General features: G+C 32.2%; 1 protein-coding gene and 1 pseudogene across 2 annotated transcripts in view; one reads left to right on the top strand and one right to left on the bottom strand.

Annotated features, from left to right (window-relative positions):
• LOC145293743 (follistatin-related protein 5-like) overlaps nt 1-27,500 on the bottom strand; it is a 622,029-nt gene that overhangs the window by 589,976 nt on the left and 4,553 nt on the right. The gene's annotated exons all lie outside the window — the stretch shown is intronic.
• LOC145294276 (5S ribosomal RNA) lies at nt 6,765-6,883 on the top strand (annotated as a pseudogene).

Raw genomic sequence — 27,500 nt, 5'->3', positions numbered from 1 at the left:
CTGGCAGAAAGAAAAAAGAAAAAGAAGAGGTAAGCAAGATAAAGCTTAAAGATAAAAGTTAAAGCGAATCAGAAGAAAGAGGAAGAAATTAAGAAATTGCAATGAATGAGTCAGATATAATGTGTTTATATGTATATATACATACATACATATATATATATATATATATATATATATATACCTGTATATATATATATATATATATATGTGTGTGTGTGTGTGTGTGTGTGTGTGTGTGTGTGTGTGTGTGTGTGTACACACATGTACGTAATAGAGAATGATAGAGAAAGGGATAATAATTAGAGATTTCGAACAAAAGAAAAAAAATCTGCGAAAAACAAAAACAAGAACAAAAAAAAACAAAAAACAAAAGAAAAATAATAATAAAGAAAAGAAGGGAAATATAAAGCAAACATATCGTCTCAAATTAGGAAGAGGAACTTTGAATGAATGATCCAGCGTTAAAGAAATTTATTTGAGTACGGCTCACCTTTAACAGGTAGGACTCGATATGCGATGACAAATACAAAAGATGATGGTCCTGGCGGAGGGGTGAGAGATGAAAAGGCCCCGAATGACTCACTTTTTAGATGAACTCCGCATTTGTTTATCGTTCGCAGAGTTTTACGCTTTCTCCTCTTCGTTTCTCTCTTTCTCCCACACGTATAAACACGATCCCTTTAAGCCCCCCCCCCCTCCCTGTAAAAAAAAAAAAAAATCACAACAAATATAAGATGCGCATGTCTTTCTGCCTATTTTCTAATTACTTTTAACCTGGCCTTCACCCTATAAATAGCGTCGAATTTATGTTACCGATGAGAGGGAGAAGAACGTTTTAGGCTTGCAACAAAATGGCGTCATAGCTTACCATTATATTTTTCTTTTGTTTTTTTTACAAAGTCGTCACCATTCATCAAGGCCCAAATGCCACTCGAGGGTTAATGTGTGTACGGTAGTACTTTTCGACCTTAGGGTAGTAACCGTTAGTAGTGGAAATTGGGTATAACTAGCATTTCAGCCCGGCGTTGCTCGGGTGTTTGGAGGCGTATGTTAAAAAAAAAAAAAAGAAGAGCAGTCAATTATTTTAAACTTTGGCGCCTATTATGATCCCTTAACATTTATTGTTTTTGGATCAAATAAAGTTATTAAGTTAGATCCATGTCCAAGGAACCTATATCTAAATTTCAAGTGTTTAGACTCAAAATTCTCGTAGGAGTTTGGTAGAGTAATTGCGAAGGAAAATGTACACAGACACACAGACAGACGGACACACACACAGACACGTTCATTTTTATCTATATATCTATAAAAGTGAATGTGACTGTCTTTCTGTGTGTATATCTGTGTATCTGTGTGTCTCTGTGTGTATATTTCCCTACGCAATCACTCTGTCACTTTTAAGTCTACAGACTAAAAATTTGATATACAGGGTACTAAGATTTGAGAAAATTGATGTGATCGGTTTTCGGACAGAAATTTTGCGAATAAGGGGTCAAAGTTCAACGATTCCACCTTTGAGAACTCTACCAAACTCCTCCGACAATTTTCGGTCTAAACACTTGAAATCTTAGATATAGGTTCCTTGGACATGGATCTAACTTAATATCTTTATTTGAACCTAAAACAATAAATGTTAAGGAGTCATAATAGGGGCCAAAGTTTTAAAAAATTACCACTTTTTTTTTTTTTTGCTCAACATACATTTCCAAATACCCGGGCAACGCCGGGCACCCGTGCTAGTAGATATATAGATTTGATTGTTTTATGTGGCGGTTAAACAAGGACTTGTTTACTTTGGACATTAAAACACTATTGTAGTCAGCTGGAAAGCAGATCAGCGAAAAAAGTTCCACATGCGGACAGTTCTAAGAAAGAAACTTTGTTCATGGAATCCACCTTTAGGTTTAGGCACCGATTGAGAGTGGAGGAAATTAAAGACAACAAGCTGATAACGTAGACGAATTTAACATGTGTCTTTAATCTGAAAATGGAAGCACTCCTAAGGGCGAGTGCAGCACGTCTTATGCATCTAACTTCCTGTTCAGCGAGATAAGACGAGACTAAATTTTCGATATAACGTTCCAAATCCGGGCATCTCGTTTCTGGTAACAAAGTAATGGTATAGCCGTATTATGTGGATTCATCGGACTACTGATCTCATCTTCAGTCTGATTTTCACAACGTTTCGGTCGATGAGGCCTCCGATCTTCTTCAGGTGTATCTTGTCAGGTCCCGTGGCGCAGTGATTAGAGTACTTAGAAAATCAATTGTAAAAAGTGATATTCTCCTGAAGGTTGAACGTTCAATCCTCAGTGTGGGCGGCTAAAAAATACAATTGCGAATTACATAAGAACTCTATCCAGTCATGGCTGACGGAACAAGAGCACGCTATCCTCGTAAAGTAAATAAAGGGTTCCGCTCGAAATTACATTCAAATTCCTGTATTCGACAGAAACATTCGCGAGTTCAAGAAGATACACCTGAAGAAGGTCAGAGGTTACATCGGTCGAAACAGTGTGAAAATCACACTCAAGATTGGAACAGTAGTCTGATTAATCCAAATAATAGGAATAACCAATCCTCATTTCGAAATTTCAGAAACTTCATAATGGTCTAGCGACGTCAGGACACCCGTCTGTGGATACAATTCATTTTGGAATGTCATAACATGCACTTAATGTTACCCATGTCAAAATTTATACCGATTTACTTGAAGGCTACTTAGCTATGTAGCACAAATTTTACCAATTATGGTATACGCGACATCCGAAAGGTCCTTCAAGTTTTGTGTAATTCTTATCCCAAGTTTCTGATTTTAAGTTGGAGTTTAAGTGATTATAGGCTAGGTAGCTGTACCAATTACACGAACAGCAGTAAGAAGATGTTTTACAGCTCAACGCCTATAACAGACTATGATTCTTTTCGGTGATCGCCTTTGGTTACGAAAAAAAAATTGTTGATAATTAAATGCCGCATCTATCCGACCCTTGTTCGCACGAGTTTTATTTACAAATGCAGAACATGACCCGTAAGAGTTGCTGACATTCAAAGGCTAGAAGTATTCGATTGATTGAGTCTTCTTTTTACCATTCGTTGGGATTCACATCTCCGACAATGTCCCTAATCCTAAAAACCACGAACGATCTAAGATTCATAAACTTGATATAACATCTCCAATGTGTTTCGAAACGCCTTTCATCGTTCACCAACTTGCCATATTTAGAAGGGAATAACTATGGCGGGAAAAAAGAGGTAGTCAATTAAAGACGTGGCTCGCAAAGCTGATTTGGAAGCGATGGTCGACCATTTTGTTTTTGATGTACGAAGATGGAAGCGAATGACTGCTATATGCTGAACAACGAACAGACCTAAATGAACTCCATAGATTTCTGATGCTGGCTCAGCCCATCCCTGATTAATGACGTCAAAAGTAGAAATCAAGTAAGTATTCATACTAAACAAGGCATAATGTTAATTGGACAGATAGCTAATATTTGAGATCATGTCTACAGGACATTATGTAGGCAGTTGAGCTGCAAGATGTCTGCTCGTATTACATTTAAATTTTAGAATGTAAGAGCAGTCAGAAAAGAAAACAGAAATGGAATTACAAGAAAATATTATAGTAAAGTGGCATTTTGAAACCTCGTAGGATGGTAATGACCAGGGCTAGGACAACAGCATATTGTTTTCAGTTTTTGACTCTCGAGTATGTACCCGTTGATATTTTATAAGTTTATATATAGAGTGATGTGGTTCTCAATTGATTAGCGTTGTCGGATATATTCTCGAGAGGCAAAACAAAGAAAAGTATATTCTGTTGTCATAGCCCTAATAATGACGTTTTCTTTTTCACATATTTATTGTAAATGTTTAACGTTAAGGCAAACGCCCCGTCACAATTTGCAGATATTTAACTTCACAGGAAATTAAATTACATCAGTAAAACGTTTGGATTTTCCAGATTTAAAAGACTAAAACCAACTAAGAGAGACTGAAAAATATCCTGTATTATTTTGCCGTAAGAAGTACAAGCAAATATAATGATTCGTCCTTACATAACTTCGATATGCTTCTTGCCAAATTTAGTGCAAATTAACAACAAAATAGTGTTGGAGTTTATATATGTCCAAAAATAAAGACAGATAACACGTCAATTTTTAAGACATTCAATCCAAAAATAAAGTCGAGAGAAAAAATACAACGAATAGTAAAAAAAAAAACTGTTACCAAACAAGAGAAAGTTTAATCTTTTATCGATCTGCGTAGCATTTACGTTCCGCAACTCTTGGTTGACTGTTCGTTTTATCTGATTGTAGATCGCGATTTTAAAAGCTGTTAAAAACAACATGTCCACCACGCGCGAACACATGGAATCGAGTTGTTTGGTAGAGAGCAAATAAGGAAGGCCTATAAAAACAAAGTTTGTAAGTAAGGAAATACAGACCCGTACTAAATAAACTGTTTGACGAATTGGTGACACTTAGTCGTAGTAGGTTTTGCTTATTTTCGATTTCTCATACGATATATAATCTTCACAGGAACTATACAGACGGCGCTTTAATATCATTTTTACATCCTTGTAAATAGATTGATACTTCATATATTGAAATATAACTGAATAAAATATTTTGCAAATCATATATATATAATATATATATATATATATATAATTAGTTTTTTTAAATAAAGGAAATCCAGCAGAGTGCTCAATTATGAGGAAAAACTGAAAATAAATGCGTGCAGATCCTCAAGTTCGACAGAAATATTTCCCGAGTTCGACAAGATAGGCCTGAAGACGGTCCGTATTTACATCGACCGGAACGTTCCGAAAAGAAAACCCAACATAAGAACAATCGTTTGAAAAATCAAAATAATACGAATAATAAAACCTCATCTCAAATATTCATCACATATTCATTTCCCTTATTTTTCGGAAAAATATTTTAATATTTTCTTATTAGTTGCAAATATAGTCTAGATTTAATTGTGACTCCTTTAAATGGCTCAGCAATAACATATAAATTTAATGTAATAATAAAATTTAACCTAGAAAATTGTGCCTGAAAGCATCAATATTTATGTATATAAAAGAAAAAAGAAACAAGTTAAAAAAAAGATAAACAAAATGAAATAAAACCACTCCCAGGCAACGCCGTGTAAAAAGCAGCTAATATATTTATCAGAACATGCGATATTGATTATTGTTCTCACTATGGTTGCTTAGTTACGCCAAACAAATATCAATTGACCACTGTTATAACGTATTTTACACTTTTCTTTGGAACAGGATTTGAAGAGACGACGGCCTACGAATATGTCGCATTGCCAAAAATAAAACATTTTTTTTCCACTGAATTTTAATTATTCGCAATACGATTGGTTTAATATATATTCAGATCTAAATAAGTACAGGTTTAACAAAGTGAACCAGCTTCTTCAAATTAAATTATATGGTTTTGAAATTTAAAAAAAATATAAAGATGAAATATTTAATCGATATACTAATCTGAAGATGCTATTTTTTCAAATTTTACTCATGCACATTTAATAAAATAGATTAAAGATACTCTCTCTTCACTCTCTCTCTCTCTCTCTCTCTCTCTCTGCCTCTGTCTGTCTGTCTGTGTCTGTCTATCTGTGTGTGTCTGAGAGAGAGAGAGAGAGAGAGAGAGAGAGAGAGAGAGAGAGAGAGAGAGAGAGAGAGGGAGTTCCCTATTGCTCTCCCTTTTCGGTCTTCCAATCCTTTTTGTCTCTACACAACAGTTTTGTGTAGTATACGCAAATATTAATACATCATCATCATCAGCATCATCATCATCATCATCGTCGTCGTTGTTGTTGTTGCTCATCTTCTTTACCATTTTCCTGTCCTCCTCCTCCTCCTCCTTCTTCTTTTTCCTCCTCCTCCTTCTTCTTTTTCTTCTTCTTCTTCTTCTTCTTATATATTTATTTATTTATTTATTCATTCATTAATTCATTCATTCACCAGGAGTTTTCACAAAGGCTATCATCAAAAAGTGTTTCTGAGAACAAATTGTTGTGTTCCTTAGAGTCTGATTAACAACAAGTCTCCCTGTATTTCCAGTAATCTCCATTTCTTCCGATACCGTTTAAAATATTATTATTATTATTATTATTATTATTATTATTATTATTATTATTATTATTATGTATTCACTAATAATACTCACGCACGATATCCTAAGTGATTGCTCACTGAAAATAACAGGTGATGTTTCCTGGAATCTAAGTGAAAGTCCCTCGCCACCTCTTTCGATAACACTCGTCAACAACAAATTTGTTGTCTGCGTTTCTTTCAGCTGATTTAAGGTAAATCTGATGCATTGAATCCAGAAATCACATTGGTTTTTCTCAGTCAAATCAAGTTTTTGAGTTATGGACACATGTTTTTTACGTTTTTGTTCACATGTACGCATGTGCGGAGCATTTTAGAAGAAGTTGATGGGGTAAAATACCGTTTTTTACTTATATTACATATATAAACTTTTAACCGCATTTGATCTTCCGTCTTTAATTTAGTTTTTTCTTTGTTTTTTTAATTTTAATTTGTTGCGCGCAAATTATGACAATCCCGGTTGTTTATTATCATCGCAACATGTTCATTGATGCTTTTGCTTTTTCTGCGTATTCTTATCTTCTCTGTATTTTTGTTTTGCAGGTGGTCGTGAGGGTTTCATTCAGAATATCGCACAGAAATAAGGTCGACATGTTCTGCTACATATGTACGGCATAATCATGTTATATACGCCATAATCACGTTGACACACCGGTTCCCGTCAGATCACTGAAGTTAAGCAACGTTGAGCCTGGTCATTACTAAAATGGGTCACCAATTTGGGAAGTTCAGGTGCTGTATGTAGCAGGACGTCGACACCTCCCTGCAAAAAATTGCAAAAACCTAACGTCGTCATCTCCCCTAACGGGGATATACATGCGACTGGGGACCGCTTGTGAATGTCATACTCCCATGAAACTTCCTCCTTCGGAAGAAGCCGCTTAAACCCTGAATAGGGTTGGTGCTGACTGCACACACACACAAACACATGTGGAAGCTACACCATTGCTGTGCTATTATGTGTTGAATAGTCTAATTCGCGACCTCAGCTTGTCAAAGAACTCTGCTGAATTATTGGCATCAAGATTGATAGAAAAAAACCCTCCTCTCTGACAGGGGAGTAAATAAATAAATAAATAAATAAATCAGAGAGGAAAAATAATTATAAATATAGACAAACATTAAAAGATTAAATGATTATATTAATATCGAAACTTGTAGAAGAATCATCTAAAAATAAGAAATACGAATAGATATACTTACTCAATTCAAAGGAAATCGAAATAATAAAATAAGATGACGATAAACGAGGTGTATCCAAACTGCTTATTCTCTTAAAATAGGGATCATGAATACGGCAAATGTATTGTAATGTCTGAAGAGTAGGAATATTTGGAATATTTTAAAATTATATAGTGTTTAAACTTGTCCAAATTGTTACGAAACAATTGTAACACATAAGGGAATGCACCATATGACGTTCTTATTTTATACTTTGTTGTCTTGATTTTTGCAAAAATGATATATATATAAATATATATATATATACACATACACAAACACACACACACACATATAGATGTGTGTATATACAAACGTGTACACACATATATACTTCAGGCTTAGCAGACTATTGTAATGTTTGCATTGAGTTGATGATAAAACTGTCTTGCGAATGACATTACATTTGATATTATCGCTAATGTCAAATATGTCATTCATAAAACTTGGTTGTTATCTCGATGGAAATGTTGAAACTATCTGTCGAGCAGCAAGGTGAGCATGCATATATTCATACATGTACGGAGATGTGCGTTGCCTCCCTTCTCCGTGTGTATACATAAATACATGTAAGGAGAGAGATGGGGATGAAGGCAAGAATTAAAAATGGAAGAGAAAGCAAGAAAGTGATAGGACAGACGGAGAGGAAAAACTGAGATACTAAAGACATATATGTAGATGTATAGATATGTGTTTGTTTCTGCAGAGAAGATGAGAAATCAACTCCTTGATATCGGGCCAGAACCAAAACAATACAGCCGTAACACAATAGAATGTCTACACCTTGCTTTAAACATATAGTGTATCATCATCTTTAGTTTAATAAACCTCTTTTTTTACTATTTATATCTACCAAATTATATATATATATATATATATATATATATATATAGAAGGCATCTTCAGCCTATGTGTCTGTGCGCGAGTTCGTTCCATATAGACTCCGAAACGATTAGGCCGATTTTGCTCAAATTTATATAATTTGTCCGAGAATGTTCTTCGATATGATTTGTATATCTACGACAGTATATATATATATATATATATATATATATATATATATATATATATATTTATATATATATGATTTGTATATCTACCACAGTATATGTATATATATATATATTTATATATATATTTATATATATATATATATATATATATATATATATATATATATATATATAAGGCATCTTATCCGTGTGCCGTACGTGAGTTCTTTCCCTAGTTACTCCGAAACAGTTAGCCCGATTTAAAAAAAATTATTCATATTTATTTAATTTGTGCGAGGATGTTCTTAGATATGATTTGTGGTGGAATGTCTCCGATAACAATCGAAAAACAATAATAAAGAATACGATTCGAATTGATCGAATATATCAAAATCGCACTTGAGAAGCTTTATTTCCCTCAAAAACAGAAATATCCAGGTGTATAATATTAGCAGTAATGTCTTTCATTCGTCATGGAGCACGTTTTACCCTTCAGAGCAACCAACTGTTTATTTTATGAATTATTTTTATTTAATGGTTTGAATTTAAGTTAAACTATAAAAGTAAAATATGATGCTTTAGTTGTGGCAAAAAAAACAGTCATTTTGAATGCGCTCCTGACTTATCAAAGAACCTAGTGTTATTAAATGCTGGTCCTTCAACTTGTACAGTGGTAAACATTTTAAATGTATTTGTTATGTTAGACTGCATAAGGGTATTAACTTTGGTAACAATAGGACACTTTATTCTTTTATCGGATTTTTAAATTACTGATTTTCAATATTTATCGCAAGCATTTCAGATACAAACCCTATCTTAGAAAACACCTTGAAACATTTAGGTGGAATTTTCAAAGAGTAATCTTAGTCGTTTCGGAGTACATAGTTTACGAGCTCTCACAGCCAGAAAGACGACACACAAAATGCATTATATATATATATATATATATATATATATATATATATATATATATATATATATATATATTATCACAACTTCCGGCCTTTCATCCAGCATGCTTTGAATCGACCTGTTAAGCACACCATTTGAAAAGGGAAAATTTTCCGAAATTAATAATGGAATACGTCGCATAGACTTACAAGTAAGACATTTTACCATACAACTGAATAAATATATATATAAAAAAATATATATATATACATATATATGTATGTACTTATTGATTTGTAAATCGCCACTTGTTCTCGTCTCCTCTTACCAACAGCGATTATAATTCATTCCTGTCATTGTGACAGCCTTCTAAATCTCTTTTACACACACACACACACACACACACACACACACACACACACACACACACACACACACATATATATATATATATATATATAATGAGGCTTAAGTGATGCTTTTTGTGCAAACAAATCAAGCTTAGGCGTTTGGACCATATTCAAACATCGTTAATTCGTGTTGAGAGGCATTGACAGTCATTTGCGCGGTCTGGTTTCGATCCTGGCATGAGGTAGTTACCTGTCTCGCCGCAATGATAAGTTTTGATACAGCGAAACAGTACTGTATTTGGATGACTATAATACTCCCTATCTTGGGTTGAGCATATCGGGAAGTCATATACAAACTGCCATTTGCTTATTAAGCGATGCTCTTTGCGTAAACAATTCGAGCTTAAGTATTTTTAGACGATGTCAATACATCGTTAATTCACTGCTCGCACATCAGCGGCCGAATAACGTAGTGGTGAAAGGCCTTAACTGTCGTTTGTGCGGTCGAGTTTCGATCCTGACTTGAGGTTGACTGTTTAGCCGCACTGATGAGCTTTGATACAGCGAAACAATATTCTATGTGAATGACTATATATATATATATATATATATATATATATATATATATATATATATATTTATTTATTTATTTATTTCCACAGGCCAAAGAACGCCGTAGCCCACAAGAGCCACGTCAGCCAACGAACCGGAAGTCTAAGACTCGAGTTTCGCCCAAGGAGGGATTTTGTTGTTCTGTTGTCATAGCCCTAGTAACTCTCACATTCTGAAAATTTTATAACAAAAATGGCTCCTTAGGTTAGCTCCGCTGGATGTCGTCGTCCTTTCGAGTTCAAAATCCCTACTTTTGGGACATCGGCTTGGGGGGCAGCTGGTTGGATGACCACGCCCCTTGTCAAGATGAAGTAGGTCTATTCTATAGCTTGATTTCGTCGCGGTCTGTTTGATCTGTGTTGGTTAATAGAATATCTTGTGCGCGGGGCGTTTGCTCAGTTGGTAGAGTGTTTGCATCGCATGTAGGATGCTCGGGTTTCAAAATCAGAGTGCGGATATGTCTGACTAATGAGTCAAAATGAGGGCGAAACTCGAGTCTTAGACTTCCAGTTCGTTGGCTGGCGTGGCTCTTGTGGGCTGTGGCGCTCTTTTGGCTGTGGAAATAATTATATATAATCTCTCACATTCTGAAAATTATATATATATATATATATATATATATATATATATATATATGTGTGTGTGTGTGTGTGTGTGAGGCTAAATAGTATGAGAAATAAAACTCATATATGTGTCAACGAGGCAGATAGCAACAAAGTTCAGCAGAAACCTTTGGATTATAGCTTAGATTCGACGTTTGTTTATTACCCATTAGATTGCTCTTGAATGAAGGAGATTACACATATAAACTACAGGCACAAAGTAGACAAGAAAGAAACTGCTACAGATGTAAAATACAAAAGAGTATCATATGGAATCATGAAAACTGAAATTGTATAATTGTAAGTTAACCACTCTGCACCCTTACCTCCCGTCCCCTTAATTTTGAAGTATGTCTCCAAAAACTGACGCCAAACCGAAGAGAAACCCCGAGGGGATTGGAGCAAAGGGCACTGGGACCTTTAGGGTTTTTTTTGTCATCCAAATTCCAGTTAGAACTAATTCTTGGAACAAACGAGCAACCAATGATAAGCGGCTGCTACGATAACGCAAATTAATCTGCAAAAGTTATCAAAAGAAGTGGAATGCACATGAAATCTGAGGAGACTTGTTGTCACTCAGACTCTAGAGAACGCCACAAGTTGTTCTCTAAGTGATATCTTGATGATAGCCTGGGTGGTTACTTAGGCTATACCAACAGCATATTCTTTTCCTTGTTTTGATTCTCAGGTATATATCCATTGATATCTTATATGTTTTTATATAGAGTGATGTGGTTCTCGGTGGATTAATTTTGCCTGTGTCAGATATATACTCGAGAGCAAAAACAATGAAAAGAATATGCTGTTGTCATAGCCCTAGTGCTTACTGATAGTAAGTAAAATAATAATAATAATAATAATAATAATAATAATAATAATAATAATAATGATAATTTAGTTGTTAACAGGGGGACAAGTGAAGGCCAGATTGTGGGCGTGGCTTACGCAAAGGACATCGGCTTGACAGGCAGGAAGAATGAGGGGATACAGAATTGTCGGTGACTGAGGGTGGAGATTGCCGGATTGTAGAATGGGGGAAGTTTTCGTCGTGCCAATATAGGTGCGCTTGGCTACATTTTTGATGATTTTTGAGGCGGCTGGACTCCTTGAGAATCGGATGCGGCGTAACTGTGCTCCACAGGTCAGTTCTGCTTGTCTCAGCGAGCAACCTATGCAAGGTGCTTTCCATCTGCTTGACTCTTTTACTATCCTTACTTGCTTTAGTGTAAGAGCCGTGTTAGACACTACAACACTGTGAAGTTAATAATAATAATAATAATAATAATAATAATAATAATAATAATAATAATAATAATAATAATACATATTTAAAGATTATCTTAAAAAATATAAGTTAATCCTTGCAAAATCAACAGGGCAGATATAACCATTTGGATGCATAACGATATTTTATCCCCACATTTGTTTATCATTTTACAACCCAAACTTTTCTATCATCCGTTTCAGAAATATAAGGATGAAGGTGTCATTAATCATGCAGAAAGTTTGCAAGCCATGCACAACTCAAGCAATATCAATCTACTAGATTTAATATATGCACATTCGGGATTTACTTCCTTACGTCAGGTGGTGGTAGGGACGTAATATTAAGCATTCCTGGGGGTGGTTGAATGTCGAAAATGTCGAAGGTGTTTATGAATCCTTGTTCTTCGTGAGGTTCACAATCTGCATTATCCAACAGAAATTTGCCTATTGATCAAGGCATCTTTTTGAATCTGGAACCTTTGGTTAAGTTAACAATATACCCTTATTGAGTTAGTTTTATAAGTTTTGTAGAACAATTTTCCTATGTGTCACAGCATTTCTTAGGCACAAGTATTTTGTTTGCTTTGGTAACACTTAATTACGGCCCTTATCTTTGACTAGAACATAATCTTCCTTGTGGATAATGCTGCTGGTGTGTAAAGATTTACCTTGATCCTATAGACCTGTAGAAACTTGCAGTGATGTTTCAGCAAGTGTACTGCATGTTTTCTTGGGTGTTCATTTCAAAGTCTTTACAAAGCGTTCATACTGCCTGTTTGTTCGGGGATGATACTGGGGAGTTGTGACATGATCAAACTGGAGATGGTCACATAACTTCTTGAATATTTTAATTGAGTCCTGGTGTCACTTACTCAGCAGCCTACAACTTTAAACCGGCCAAATAATTAATGGAGGAAATTAATAACTACTCTCTAGTGGGTTTATTACATCTGATATCTGGTCATTTTGTGGAGCTCCCAGCAAAATTAGGTAATATCGATTTTGCAGTGGCCATGCGAAATCTTTGTGGATTCTACATCAAGATTTGCTTGTTTTGATCTATTGCTTAAAATTGATTGAGGTGCCTTTGAGGTCAAAGGACAACCTCTGAATGGGTCGACCATGTTTTAATGTCATAATCAATCATGAGTATGCATGAGACTCTTTATTCTATTTATTTTTGTGTAACCTATGCTATTGTATATTTTTCACGTACCTAACACCAAATTCTTCACTTTTCTTTTTAAAAAAAGTCATTTTTATGTTTATGACTCGTTCTTCGTATATTTGTAGTGTCAGTTTCTGCTCAATTTCTAATTTAGTTTAAACTCTGCATCGAATTACAAAATATTTTTCAGTACCAATTCTTGTAAGAATATCAAAGAAATGAAATCGCCAGCACTCAGCTCAACTAGTTTAAAATCTACCCGATGTTTGCTGACTATTAATGCAAATGTTAAATGCCCCTTGTCATTATATATTATATATTATTAGGGTTGTTTGAGAGGAGTAATTTGTATATTTATTTATCTATTTATTTGCAGGCTGTTATCCTCATATTGCATAGTTGCTGAGTCTCTTAACTGTATCCTCACTAATTACTGCCTGCCAAGGGATTAGTTGGCCGCAACCTGGTGGGACAACAACTATAGAAGGCAGTAATTACAATTAGGGAAACTCAGCATACTGTGTTAAGAGACTCAGCATTCTTACACAGTCGCGGTTTGCCATGTGAAGAAGGCCAGCGGAATATTTGACTAAACGTGGTGAAACAACAACAATAAAAATGATGTAAACAGTCCGCAAATAAACAACTATCCCTTGTAATATTTTCTGGTTAAATTCATGCATTTCCTTCGCTTATGTAATAACGAAATTTTGGGGCTTAACAGTTCTGTAAAGGGTTTTACGGTTTCAGAAACAGTTAAGTCACACATTTTGCGATAAAATGTAATCTACGAATTTATGGTGTTCTGTAGATCCCAGTTTTCGAAGTAATAACCAGACATTTTGTAACTCCACACAATCGGCACAACCAATGTTATCCAGGTCCTCATATTTTTTTAAAATACGCGATATAAATGAAATTATCTAGAGCGTTCTAACCTGTGTTTAAGGAGAACGCTGTGTTTCTTTCCGTTACGTCTTTATTTATTTGTTAAGTTCGTTTCTCTTGTTATTCAAATAACATTTTTTGGAAATTTTACTTTTATTTTGTGTTGTAGTTACATCTGGTTCTGTTGTCCGGTATCTGATACTTTACCAATTCAACCAGTTTTCGTTTTTTACTGTTGTTATAGTAGTCTTTCTTTGTTTTATGACTTGAAATTTATGAAATTATTGTGTCAATTTTTTAAAGTTTATTTCGCCATTACTCAGAAAAAATAAGAACTCATCAACTTTAGAACATTTTACATTAGTGAGTTTCTATGCGTCTGATGAGTAAAGGCGGAATAAATACGAAAATTGACATAATACTTACATGATTCGCCGTTACGAAACAGCTGATGTCACGAACTGAACATTTTAACATAATAAAAGAAATAAATGGTAAGATGGACATCTTCATATTTGGAATATTGACTTTTGACGCATATGGTATGTGTGCGCGTTAAAAAAGAAAGATTGAGTTTGTTTTGTATCCATATCAAAAAGACGGACAGAGGGAAAACATTTAATGGAGGTTGAAAAAAAATAAATACGAGGGTAGAGTCAGTCGACTGGGTCTCGCCCTCACTTTTCTAAGACGAATCGAGCTGTTTTTTTTGTATAGGGAAACGAATTTAAACAGGGGAACGACTAAAATAAAATCAAACTATCGGAAACATTTAAGGGAACGACTAAAACCTATCCTTATAATCATACAATGGAGAGGAAACGCCTTAGAGACTAATCACGTCCAGACCCAAAAGACAATCCCTTTGCTTACAGAGAGAAGGTCTCTTTAAACGGGCGTGAATAATCTCTAAGACCTTCCGATTAAATAATGAATAAGCGTAACTTAGAATAGAAAATGAGTCATTGCTGAAATTCATTGCACATAGCAAATGGTCCGTTATAGCAGAACCAAACGTATTAGTCAAAATATCCGTTTGTCATTAGGTTCCATCCCTTTTTTTACTGGGTACATGTTGGTGCGACCATCTAACTTTAGTTCTACCAACGTAGTTGGCACTGCAACTACATTTCTTTCGAGAGGATGGCAATAATGTTTTTGTCGAAAACACGAAACGTACATTAGAGGAGCAATAGCAATGTTTAACAGCTGAGCTAATCTGTTTGGCGAATGTTTTCAATCATTGTGCCTAACCAGCATAATTTCTATACATACCATATACTAAAAGGAAATCTACATTCAATGAAAACCCTCATTTGCATATTAATTTAAAGAAAATCTATTTTAATAATAAACTCGATTTTATTGATCCAGCGCGACCGTAGCCGAGATTGAACTCAGTACACGAGTTTGTAATGTAATTCAAATCGTGTCGGTAGCTGAATACTTTATGCTTAGCCAGGGCTACCAAGGGTATTTTGTATCGTGACGCCATCATTAGATGGGGTGCCTACCACGGCGTAAGTGAGTCCCATCTACCATCGAGAGAAAGATAGACCTCGCCAGTATCTAAACATGGTAATTTACCTCTCACTACATGCAGCGCCTCGCCTTCCCAAATAGTCACTCATCTAGTACTGGCCAAACTGATCTACATTAATGATCTTCTAAATCACATCCTTACATCATTTGTAGACATTTATGCTGATGACACTACCATTTATGGTAGCACATCTAAGACAGTAAACGACCAAGTTCTCTCTGATTCTCTCTCCTCTGATCTTGAGCACGTGGTACAATGGGGAAAGGAGTGGCTGGTTACTTTTAATGCATCTAACACCAAGCTTCTCTCTTTACATCATCAACATTCTGATCCACATCTGGCATCAATTGAAATGAATGGCTCTCGTCTTCAGGAGGCCTCAAGTTTTGACAAGCTTCTGGGCTAATCCTAATCTTAAATGGAACACGCACATCAAATCTGTTGCCAGTGCCGCTGGAAAAAATGGTAGGATCTTTCTATCGATCCAGTAGATATCTCACTGCTGATGCAATTCTCTATCTATATAAGAGCCAGATCCGTCCAAGGATGGAATACTGTTGCCACATCTGGGTAGGAGCTGCTAGAAAGAACTTGTCCTGCCTTGATAGAGTTCAAAATAGACTTCGTAGCCTCGTAGGAGATGTCCTTTTCTCTTCCCTGCAACCTTTATCTCACAGAAGAAATGTTTCGAGCTTGTCTCTGATGTATTGTTATTTTCATGGAAAGTGGTTCGACTGAGCTTCAGTCTATGGTCCCCCATCGCCAAACTTTCACAAGAAACACTCGTCTAGCTTAAAACACTATCAATAATTCCCCCCCCCACTCTTTATCTGTGCCTAAACCTAAACCTAAACGTAGATTCCATGAACAAAGCCTCTTTCTTAGAACTGCACGCCTGTGGAATTGTCTTCCGTTTTCCTGCTTTCCAGCTGACTACAATATAGTTGTGTTCAAGTCTAACGTAAACAAGTTCTTGATGAGCCGTTCCATATAAGTTAACAAATTTACGGAATTTTCATTACTAATGATTACTATATTTTCCAATTTCTACTGTACACTCTTTAACCCTTATCCTTGAGTGGCCTCTTGGCCTTGATAATGTGGTGATGCCTGTGTAAAAAAACATCAAAGTTGGTTAACTGTCGTGATATGACGAGAGCAGGTGTGTCAACGTGATTGTGCCGTATTTTATTGATTGTCTGCTGTAATAAACTCGGTTTAATTGTTATATTTAGAAACGTTATTTAAAGTTACTTAATTTATATTTAATTTACTTTCAGTTATTAATAGTTCGTCAAAGCTGCGTTAAAATTGGAAGTAAGTTGTTTTTATTTAAGCTATGAAAATTATTTCACGTTTAAACTATGAAAATATTTCGGGTATGAATTTCATAAACTAGGAGTGGTGGGTTTTATGCTTCCCTGAACTTAACATGTGGTCATTTTCTGTAACACGTTTGGTTATTCGGTATAACTTAAACAGTATCTGACTAAAACCTCCGGCTGCGAATATGTTTTGACCGTACAAGGCCCGATATATATATATATATATATATATATATATATATATATATATATATATATATATATATACATGTGTGAGTGTGTGTGTGTGTGTGTGTGTGTGTGCATATGTGTGCACGTGTACGTGTGTCTCTGTGTGTTCCTGTGTCTCCCATGGTTTACATAATTTCTCTCGACGTGCGTAAATTGTTGGTTAGAAAAATCGACTTTTTTTCACATTCAACGTTTTCGTCAAACAAGTTTGTTGTACAACAACTTTCTTAAATCTCATCGGAAAACATTCCCCCTCCCCTCCTCTTCCTCCACCTATTTGTACACCTCCTTCTTCTCCTCTTTCCCTACTTACGCCTTCTCCTTTTCATTTTATACAATTCACCGACATTTTAATAATTACTAATAACAAGACTAATACTCAATCTTACTGTTTTATTTAAATATCTTTATAATATACTTACTTTTGAAACTTTCTATTTTTTTCTCAATTCCCTAATACTTTGATGGACGATTTTCACGAGAATCAGCATTTTAAGAATATATTCACGTGCTTCTTTAAGTAGCCGACTATTAATATCTCTAAAAAGATTACAGCACAATTCATACCTTCACTAGAATAGCGTGGGAAGTATTGAAGGGTTGGGGAGGGGGTTGCTGGTCATTCAAGCTTAAGATACATTCACGCTAAAATGAATGGCCTGTGTGACGACGCAAACTGCAATAGTTACAAAATGGAGCAGAGAATCGTTAAAATTTTTAGATGATTGCTGTAATGCAAGCTCTAAACATTGTTATTATCAGTGAGCAATGAAAATACCTCGCGTGAAATATAATATTAAGTAAATAATAATAATAATAATAATAATATTTTAGCAATAATAATAGCAACAACAGTAATGCTGACAAGTAATAATAATAATAATAATGATAATAATAATACCAATAACAATAATAACACCAATAATCACAATAATCATAATAATAATAATAATAATAATAATAATAATAATAATAATAACAACAAAAACACAAATAATAATAATAATAATAATAATAACAACAATATAATAATAATAATAATAATAATAATAATAATAATAATAATAATAATAATAATAATAATAACGTTCCAGCATTGACTGGCACCACACTAAATAGACAAATGGTCAAAGACAGCGGAAAAAACGAGAAGTAATAGCACAAAACAGACATCCACTGGATGGGTTCCAGGATGACTGGAACCTTAAGGGAGGCTTATTTCAACGCTAATTCAAATAAATTCCAAGTGTCATGGCCTGCAAAAAGTCAATGGCAAACGACTGGTGCGATAAGGCTAATGCATTTGCAAAGATTATTGAAAGAGCGGAATACTACTGGTAATCTGGGGAGATTTAATATTACCAAAACTAAAGGGAATACCACTGTTTGTTGTCAAAAACAAATCTCTAATCAGTAGAAATAATAATTGAGCAACAACTTATAATGGCTTGAATAAAAATAAAACAATAATATGAAAATAATAATAACAACTAGTAATTATAATAACTATTAATAAAATAATGATTATAATTATCTTAATAATAATGATACAAAAATAATGAAAATATAAGGGATAAAACAATAAATATAATAATAATAGTAATAAAAATAATAATAGTAATAATAATAGAAATAATAATAGTAATAAAATGTAAGAAAAATTGATAGTAATAATAATGGTTATAATAATAATTAGATTAACATTAATAAATACAATGAATATAATAATAATAATAATAATAATAATAATAATAATAACCTTAATAATAACATTAATAAAATAGTAATAATATTAATAATAAGTATAAAAACAATAAATATAATCATAATAGTAAAAATAATACATTTAAAAGTAATAATAATAATAGAAACAATAAATATAATAATAATAATAAAAACAATATATATAAAATAATAATAATAATGATATAAACAATATATATTATAGCAATAATAATAATAATAAAACAATAACTACTAATAATAAAAACAATTATTAATAATAACAATAATAATATTAATAATAATAATAATGATATTAATAATAATAATAATAATCATAATAATAATAATAATCATAATGCTCTATCTTTTAATTGTATACACAATAGACGACATTCTGTGAGTAGTTAGCAACATTTTCCCGTGTTTTATTTAAAGTAGAGTCTCCTCTCGTTTTGATTGCATCTAATGATAATAATAACACCATCGTTAGCAGATCGTTGAAGGTTTACGATTTAGATGCGTAAGGGTTTCCTTTGAATTGCGTGAATGGAGAAAAATCCATAAGCTTGCTATATTTTTATTGAGAAAGACTGAAAAAAAAATGTATAAAATCAGAAATATCCAGCAGAACAGGGGAAGATATCAACCGTTATTTAAAATTTTTAACATAAATTTAAAGAAGTAATATCCGTAGGAAAGCAGTGGTCAAGCTAAGTATATTCATTATATATATATATATATATATATATATATATATATATATATATATATATATATATATATATATATATATATATATATATATATATCAATTGGGGATAAAGATTAATAATTGTAAATTATGAATGAGTTTTAACAGAAGAAACAAGTTGTTACTAATATTATCTTGCATGCCAACATGAAAGTATACGAATATATATAACTATGTATGTATGTATGTATGTATGTATGTATGTATGTATCTATCTATCTATCTATCTATCTATCTATGTATTTATTTAATCCTTCAGGGAGACTAGCTTATTTCCAAAGGGCGAATGAACTCTTTTTCTGGGTCAACGGCCAACTAGCACAGTGTATATTTGTGTGTGTGTGTGTGTGTGTGAGTGTGTGTGTATGTGTATTGGGATGGAGAGGGCTCCCGTAAGCCGTGGTGAAGGCAACCTTTCTAGGAGAAGCAAATCTCTGATTTAAAAAAACATAATGCGGAAGACCATTACCCGCATTAAGCTGGTCTGCAGTTTAATTTGTTGCTGGCTATCTTGCTCTTGCTTGTTGCTGGATCTCAACATTTTGAACCGAGTGAGAGACTTAGCTGTCGTACAAAGCTAAGACTCTGTAACATCATCTTTGTATAGATACTCCCTCAGGCATTTGGGCTCATGGATTTTAAATGTCTGAGGGAGTGGCACTCGTCTGACAATACGTTGCAATCATCATCATCATGTATTTATTTATCTATCTATCTATCTCTCTATCTCTCTCTTTCTCTCTCTGTGTGTGTATATATATATAAATATCTATATATATATCTATATATATATAGATATCTATATAGATATTTATATATATATACATATACTATATATATATATATATATATATATATATATATATATATATATATATATAGTGGACTTAACGCTTAATGGCTACTGGAGTGAACTTGGATGATTTATCCTCGAATGAAGAAGGTTTCCCTACAGGGGTTTTTCAGAATAAGATGGCATAAAGAAACTTTTCCTAAAAGTAAACTAACTAAATATGTCAAAACACGTAGTATTCACGACACAAAATAACGCTAAGCAAAACTGGCTTTTACAACGACTGTTGCACATTTTCCAAGTGATGCTACCTCGAGTAATTCAAGTTTTTTCAGAATGTGAGATATAATATAACCATTTCCACAGCCAAACAACGTAGAAACTCACAGGAGCCACGAGAGCCAACAAAATAAAGCCCAAGACTCGAGTTCGACCTCATTTGGGTTCATCAGTTGAATAAATCAGAACAGGAGATTCGAAACCCGAGTCTCATGCATGCGAGGCGAAAATTTTGTCACTTGAAAAAATTTTAGATTTGTTGGCAGTCATGGTTCTTGTGAGCTATGACAAATATATATATATACATACATACATACATACATATATATATATATGTATGTATGTATGTATATGTATGCATAAATCTCTCATTCAAACAATAATAACCAATGTATGTTTACTTATATAAATATACACACTGACACGCATGTGTCTGAATTCTTATTTTTATATTTATGCGTTTAACTGCTTTAAGTTGTCAAGTTTTGATATCGATATTGCGTTAGCTAAGATGATAGCTTCGATTCTAGATAAGTCAGCTAAATTTAAACTCCTACAATCACTACTATAGATTTGGTACAATATAATAATAAGCATATAATTGCTTCTAGAATAAACACAATAATAATGCGGGAGATAAAATATTATATTTAAGCGTACTTTACGACCGGGCAACATTAGCCAGCCGGGGAGTGCACATATATAAAGGGATATGTATAACTAACTTTGTTTTCTACGCACTCTTTCATGTAAATATATATGTGATGTAAGCGTTTTAAAGAAATTAGAATAACCGGGCAAAGAAACGGATTTCTTAGGAGCCCCTGTACAATCCATGAGCTGATTTTGTCTTAAAAGCACCTTTGAGTAATTAATTTGAGAATTTGTTTTCTTTTAGTTTTATAGGGAAAATAACTTCTAAATACCTTTAAAAGATCGGAGTGTGATAGGTTGTTTATATTTAATGTCTCTAATTCTTTCTAGAAGAGTGTATTTATTTCTCAACCTGTGTGCTTTTTATATAAAATAAACTACATATTATACTAGTCATGTATTATGGTCTTGAAATGGTAGAATACATTAAATATTCTGAAATTATTACATAATGTCGGCTCCCTCCCTCTCTCTCTCTCTCTCTCTCTATATATATATATATATATATATATATATATATATATATATAATAGAAGATTTTTAGTTAAATTTCGTAAATCAGAAACTTTCCTACAAATTTATTATTCGACAAGAAATTCAAAGTTTAAAAAATGACATTTTTGTATTCCTTTTTGAATCAGATTTAATTCCAATTTTTCATCTATATTATTGCTCTATATGTAACTTGATCATCTGATTGGGTTTAACCCATAAATATCGATACTAATATTTAACTAGATTTGAATTTTACAGCATTATACAATCTGTAACCTGAACACTTTCTAAATTTCAGTCAAGTTACACACACTTAAACAAACACACACACACACATATATATATATATATACATATATATATATATAATCATATATACATCTATATATATTTATGTAGGCATGTATATATATATATATCGATATGCATATATATATGTGGTTGTGTGTATGTATATATATATATATATATATATATATATATATATATATATATATATATAAAGAGAGATATATATTCTGGTGGTTCTAAATGTTTGAATTGAATAATTTTTTTTTATATGGTTTTATGGTTTCCAAGAATATCTCTAATAATAATTAAATAATTATATACTTATTTGTCTAAAATTATATATGCACATATACATACACATATATGTAAATATATACCAATATATATGCATATATATATGTATATATATATAGATATCTTTATATATATATATATATATATATATATATATGTATGTATATACGCATTTATTCACATGAATGAACTCCTCCACTACTCCATATAAAACTTTTTTGGATATGGAAATATCATCCCTGATATTCCTTCTCAAGACAAAATTTTTGCAATTGCTTTAATGTTTTTTTTTATTTTTCGAAATGTTACTCAGTAAGCAATAGCTTATTATCATTTGAATTATTAAATAAAAGAATACCGCGTTTTTAATACACACATCAGAAATGTGTAGATACGATTTTTTTACGTCAGTAAGTTATTGTTCTTAGCAATTATCTATCTATCTATCTTTATATATATATATATATATATATATATATATATAGAGAGAGAGAGAGAGGGAGAGAGAGAAAGAGAAAGAGATAGATAGATAGATATTCTTGGAAATATTTAACCTTTAAAACCATAAAAAACTTATTCAATTTTTATATGTTTTATCAAACATTTAGTCAGTAAGTTATTTATTCACCTGCTATCAATGCATCAACTTGCTCTCCTAAATTTACAATAGTCCTAATGTTAATTTTTAAGGTATCATCAGTTTTTTTACGAGGAAATTATGTTTATATATATATATATATATATATATATATATATATATATATATATATATATATAATCATAAAGCTCAAATAAGCTTGTAACGGGTCTTGTAACTCAACCTCCGGGTTACGACTTTCGGTTGCGCATGCGTACATAAACAAATAATCAACGCGACAATAAAATGTGTTTTTTTTTACTGTGTACGTTTTCGGCGTCCCAACCATGAGATAATATTACAACGGCGATTTACCCACCGGCTTCATTTTATTTTAATTTATTGCCCATTTTTAATACACATTTCTTAAAAAACGCTCATAGATTTTCTTCTATACTTCCAACATAAATAAATAATGTTTTTTTTTGATTTGCAAATAAATAATCAACGCGACAATAAAACGTTTTGTCTAGCTGTGTACGGTTTCAGCGTCTCAATTGTTTTTTTTTTTTGCGTTTAAATTAAAATATATATAACCATTGGAATATAACTTTAAGTATTATAGTATCTGTCCAGTTCACATTTACCTCTTAACCACTTAAAATTCAATGGATGTAAATTAAAAAACACCACAATTATAAATAGAATGGGCTCAAATAAATCTATCTATATTCTTTTTTTTGATTTTAATATACTTTCATAGAAATGTTTCTGTTATGTCACAAAAACAATTTTCTTAACGTCACAAGTGTCACGCTAATACATTAACTCCATAGTTAATAAAACATACTGACCCAACGGGTCACAGGTAGTCTAGTCTATATATATATATATATATATATATATAATATGTAGTTTAACATATGACTACGTCATATGTGATTATATATTTTTCGAAAAGTGCTCGATCCTAAAATCAGTTTTCGTAGATTAAGTGTGTGTGTGTGTATATATATATATATATATATATATATATATATATATATATATATATATATATATATGCTGACATTATTCAAGCGAGGAACCGCATCATCATCTCTCATTCAGCAGCAATAGCATGACATAGAGTAGTAAAAAAAAATGCAAAAACTATAAAAACAAATGATTTAGTTTTTAGTGTACTTCAATAGCTGCTGGAATTGCGCATAATTTGTTGATGTATATGTAAATATGTATGCATATATGTATATGTGTACGTATATAAAATACACATATATATAATTACATATATGTGTGTATATATGTATTATATGTAGTGATAATAAACTGATATATGCCCCAACTTAAATAAAAATTGTGCAATGAAATGGATGTCTGTGAGTGGTGACAAAGTAACATCGACGTTTAATAGGGATCCAACAACTTATTTAAGTTGTTGATCGTTAGTTTCACTTAGGCATTCTGTTAATACGAAGCAAAATTAAGTCAGAAAGTTATGAAAAAATAAACTATTTCAATCTTCAGTCTGTTCAACAATGTTGCTTGATATTAGTGATAAAGGAAGCAGTAAAACTTAAGCACTTTAGCTTCCTTCCATGTTATTATATATATATATATATATATATATATATATATATATATATATATATATATATATATATGTATATATGTGTATATGTATATATATATACATATATATATATATATATATGTAGACATATATATATATATATATGTAGACAAATGTGCATATTTTATTGGTATGAAAATATAGGTTCTTTTATACTTATTGTCATAAAATTTTAACAATGGATTGCTAGTATAATCTTCAAAAAGCCTGCAAATGGTCATATTGTTTCGACCCACAGAATTTGGCTACGAGTATAGATATATCCATATATATATATATATATATATATATATATATATATATATATGTACAAGCAAACAGTTAATAAAACATGTTAAAAAACACTTTGAAAAAGAGTTAAAAACATATTTAATCTGAAAAAGAAACACTTGATAAGTGGATAGTCCTTAATTCACGAAGTGTCGAAGAAATACTTTCCTTCTCATCAGAGGGTAGGAATTAGCAAAATGTGAGATCGGATTTTTCATATATATATATATATTGATCGAGAGAGATAGATAGAGAGAGGTTCATAGATACATAGATACCTCCTAGATATAGATATATAACCGTGTTTTGATAGTATAATGAGTTCGAAATCGCAACGACTATTTATCAGAATTTTACAAATAAATGCTCGTGGGAAAGGTAGTGGCCTGACTTGTGTAGTTAACTATATAAAATTTACCCTTAAGATTGCACATTAAGGGGATCATCCATTATCATGAGCATATTTCTGGCACTTTTTTATAGTCGTAAATATTTTAGTCATATTCATTTGTTTCCCTTTTTTGGCATATGAATGATAAAATATCTGATATTTCCCCAAAACTAATAGCCTTGATGGAGTGGAGACGAAAACTTGCTGCTATGGTGTAATATGATCTGAAATAGCAGCAAGGGAGACTTAATTCGAAACAATTAAACTTCCTCTCTTTTGTTTTCACACAAAACACACTTAACACAGTGTATAAGGAGTATTTGATACTGGAGATATTCATAATCCTACACTATTTCCAAAAGGTGGAGATGTCAGATATGAGAAATATTTGAAATAAAGTGACCCCTTGCTGTTATTTTAGACCTTTTGAAACCGTAGCAGCAAGCTTTAGTTTCCTCTCCCCTAATGCCAGTTTATTGATATATATATATATATATATATATATATATATATATATATATATATATATATATATATATATATATATATATATATATATATATAAGCGAGATAAGACACTAATAGAATTCAGATGAAAAATCCTGATAGATATTACTTGAAATAATACTTTCAAGGAGATCCTAGCCAAATAGAAAAAGCTCAATATTTAAGAATAGAGCAATATATAAGTTTCGTTGTAAAATTTTAAATTCTGAAAAAACAACATATAGGGACATATATTCAGTTTAAGAATTTATTGCTTGACAAAAGGAATATATAGAAGGGGTTATTTTAATTTCCTTAATCCATGGATTTTCAACAATGGGTCATATCATCAGATGAAATGAAATGCAGTCAGCAAAATGTTCAGCTGCGAATGGACGCTATCTTGCTTTTCAGCACAATTATTGGAAATAGTTTTTTGAGTGGTTGTGGATAATTATATGGAGAAAATTATACGAAAAGAAAAGTTTGTCAAACAATAAATTCTTAAATCGAATATATGTCTCTATATGTTGTTTTTTTAGAATTTAAAATTTAACCACGAAGGTTATAATAATATATAAAGTACAAAGTTAATAGTTTTGGAGATAATATTTACCAATGAAGTGTAACAAGCCTAATACAAGAGTACTTACTACCAACATAGGGCAAACTATAATTTCTATTTGTTTTTATATAAGCAGTAATATGTCGCTACACATTAATAAGCATGTTTCGAAATATGCTCATTAATCTGTAACAACATATTACCGATTATATAAAAACAAATAGAAAGTATATATATATATATATATATATATATATATATATATATATATATATATTGAGCAGCACTTTTTCATATGCAGGTTTCGTTCAACAGCAGGGGTAATTCCTGTTTGTTTTTCTAGTTATCTTTCTTTTTTTCTTTTTTGCGGGCAAATGTTCGAACGTCGTGTTCGAATTTAAAAAACAAATTCGTCATAGTCGAGAACGTTTTCGACTTCCATGAGTCGTCCTCAGGCGAGTAATGAATCAAAAATTACTTTGGTAAATTTATTGAAATATTATGGTCCTAAATTTTATTTTGCAAGTGTCATATGTTGCAAGATGTTGGTAAATGCAGGTGTTTGCGGAAGATAGGTGACATGTTAGCTGGCGAGATATAGAAACAGGAATTATCTGCGCTGATCGACAATTTATAAAAAACACAAAAACTTTGTGATTTCCTCTATTTCTGTAACTCCATACATAATAATGTGACGATGATGCCATTCTCATTTATTCATAATGCACAATGTTAATCGTCAGAAGTAATGTTTCCTTTCTTTATTGAATTTAAATTTAAATAAATGCAAAGAGTGATGGATATGGCATGAAGATAAAGCGGTGCGATTTCAACTGTTATGGACAGAGTGATAGATATACGTGATGGGTAGATTATCGAGAATGACACCTAATGTAGTCACTTAACGCATATTTTTTGCTTAAGAATGATGAAAAAAACTAACTACTGAAGAAAGTGAAACAACACAAGCCTGATATGTACGGAACAATCACGTTAAAACACAGGTTCTCGCAAGATAACCGAAGTTAAGTAACGTTGAGCCTGGCCAGTACAAGATGGGCGCCAGAT

This window comes from Euprymna scolopes, chromosome 15 (assembly GCF_053919585.1).
Source record: "Euprymna scolopes isolate OS-2025 chromosome 15, ASM5391958v1, whole genome shotgun sequence".
Lineage (NCBI taxonomy): Eukaryota > Metazoa > Mollusca > Cephalopoda > Sepiida > Sepiolidae > Euprymna > Euprymna scolopes.
Note: the sequence above shows the minus strand (reverse complement) of the source record. Positions and strands in the feature narration are given on the sequence as shown.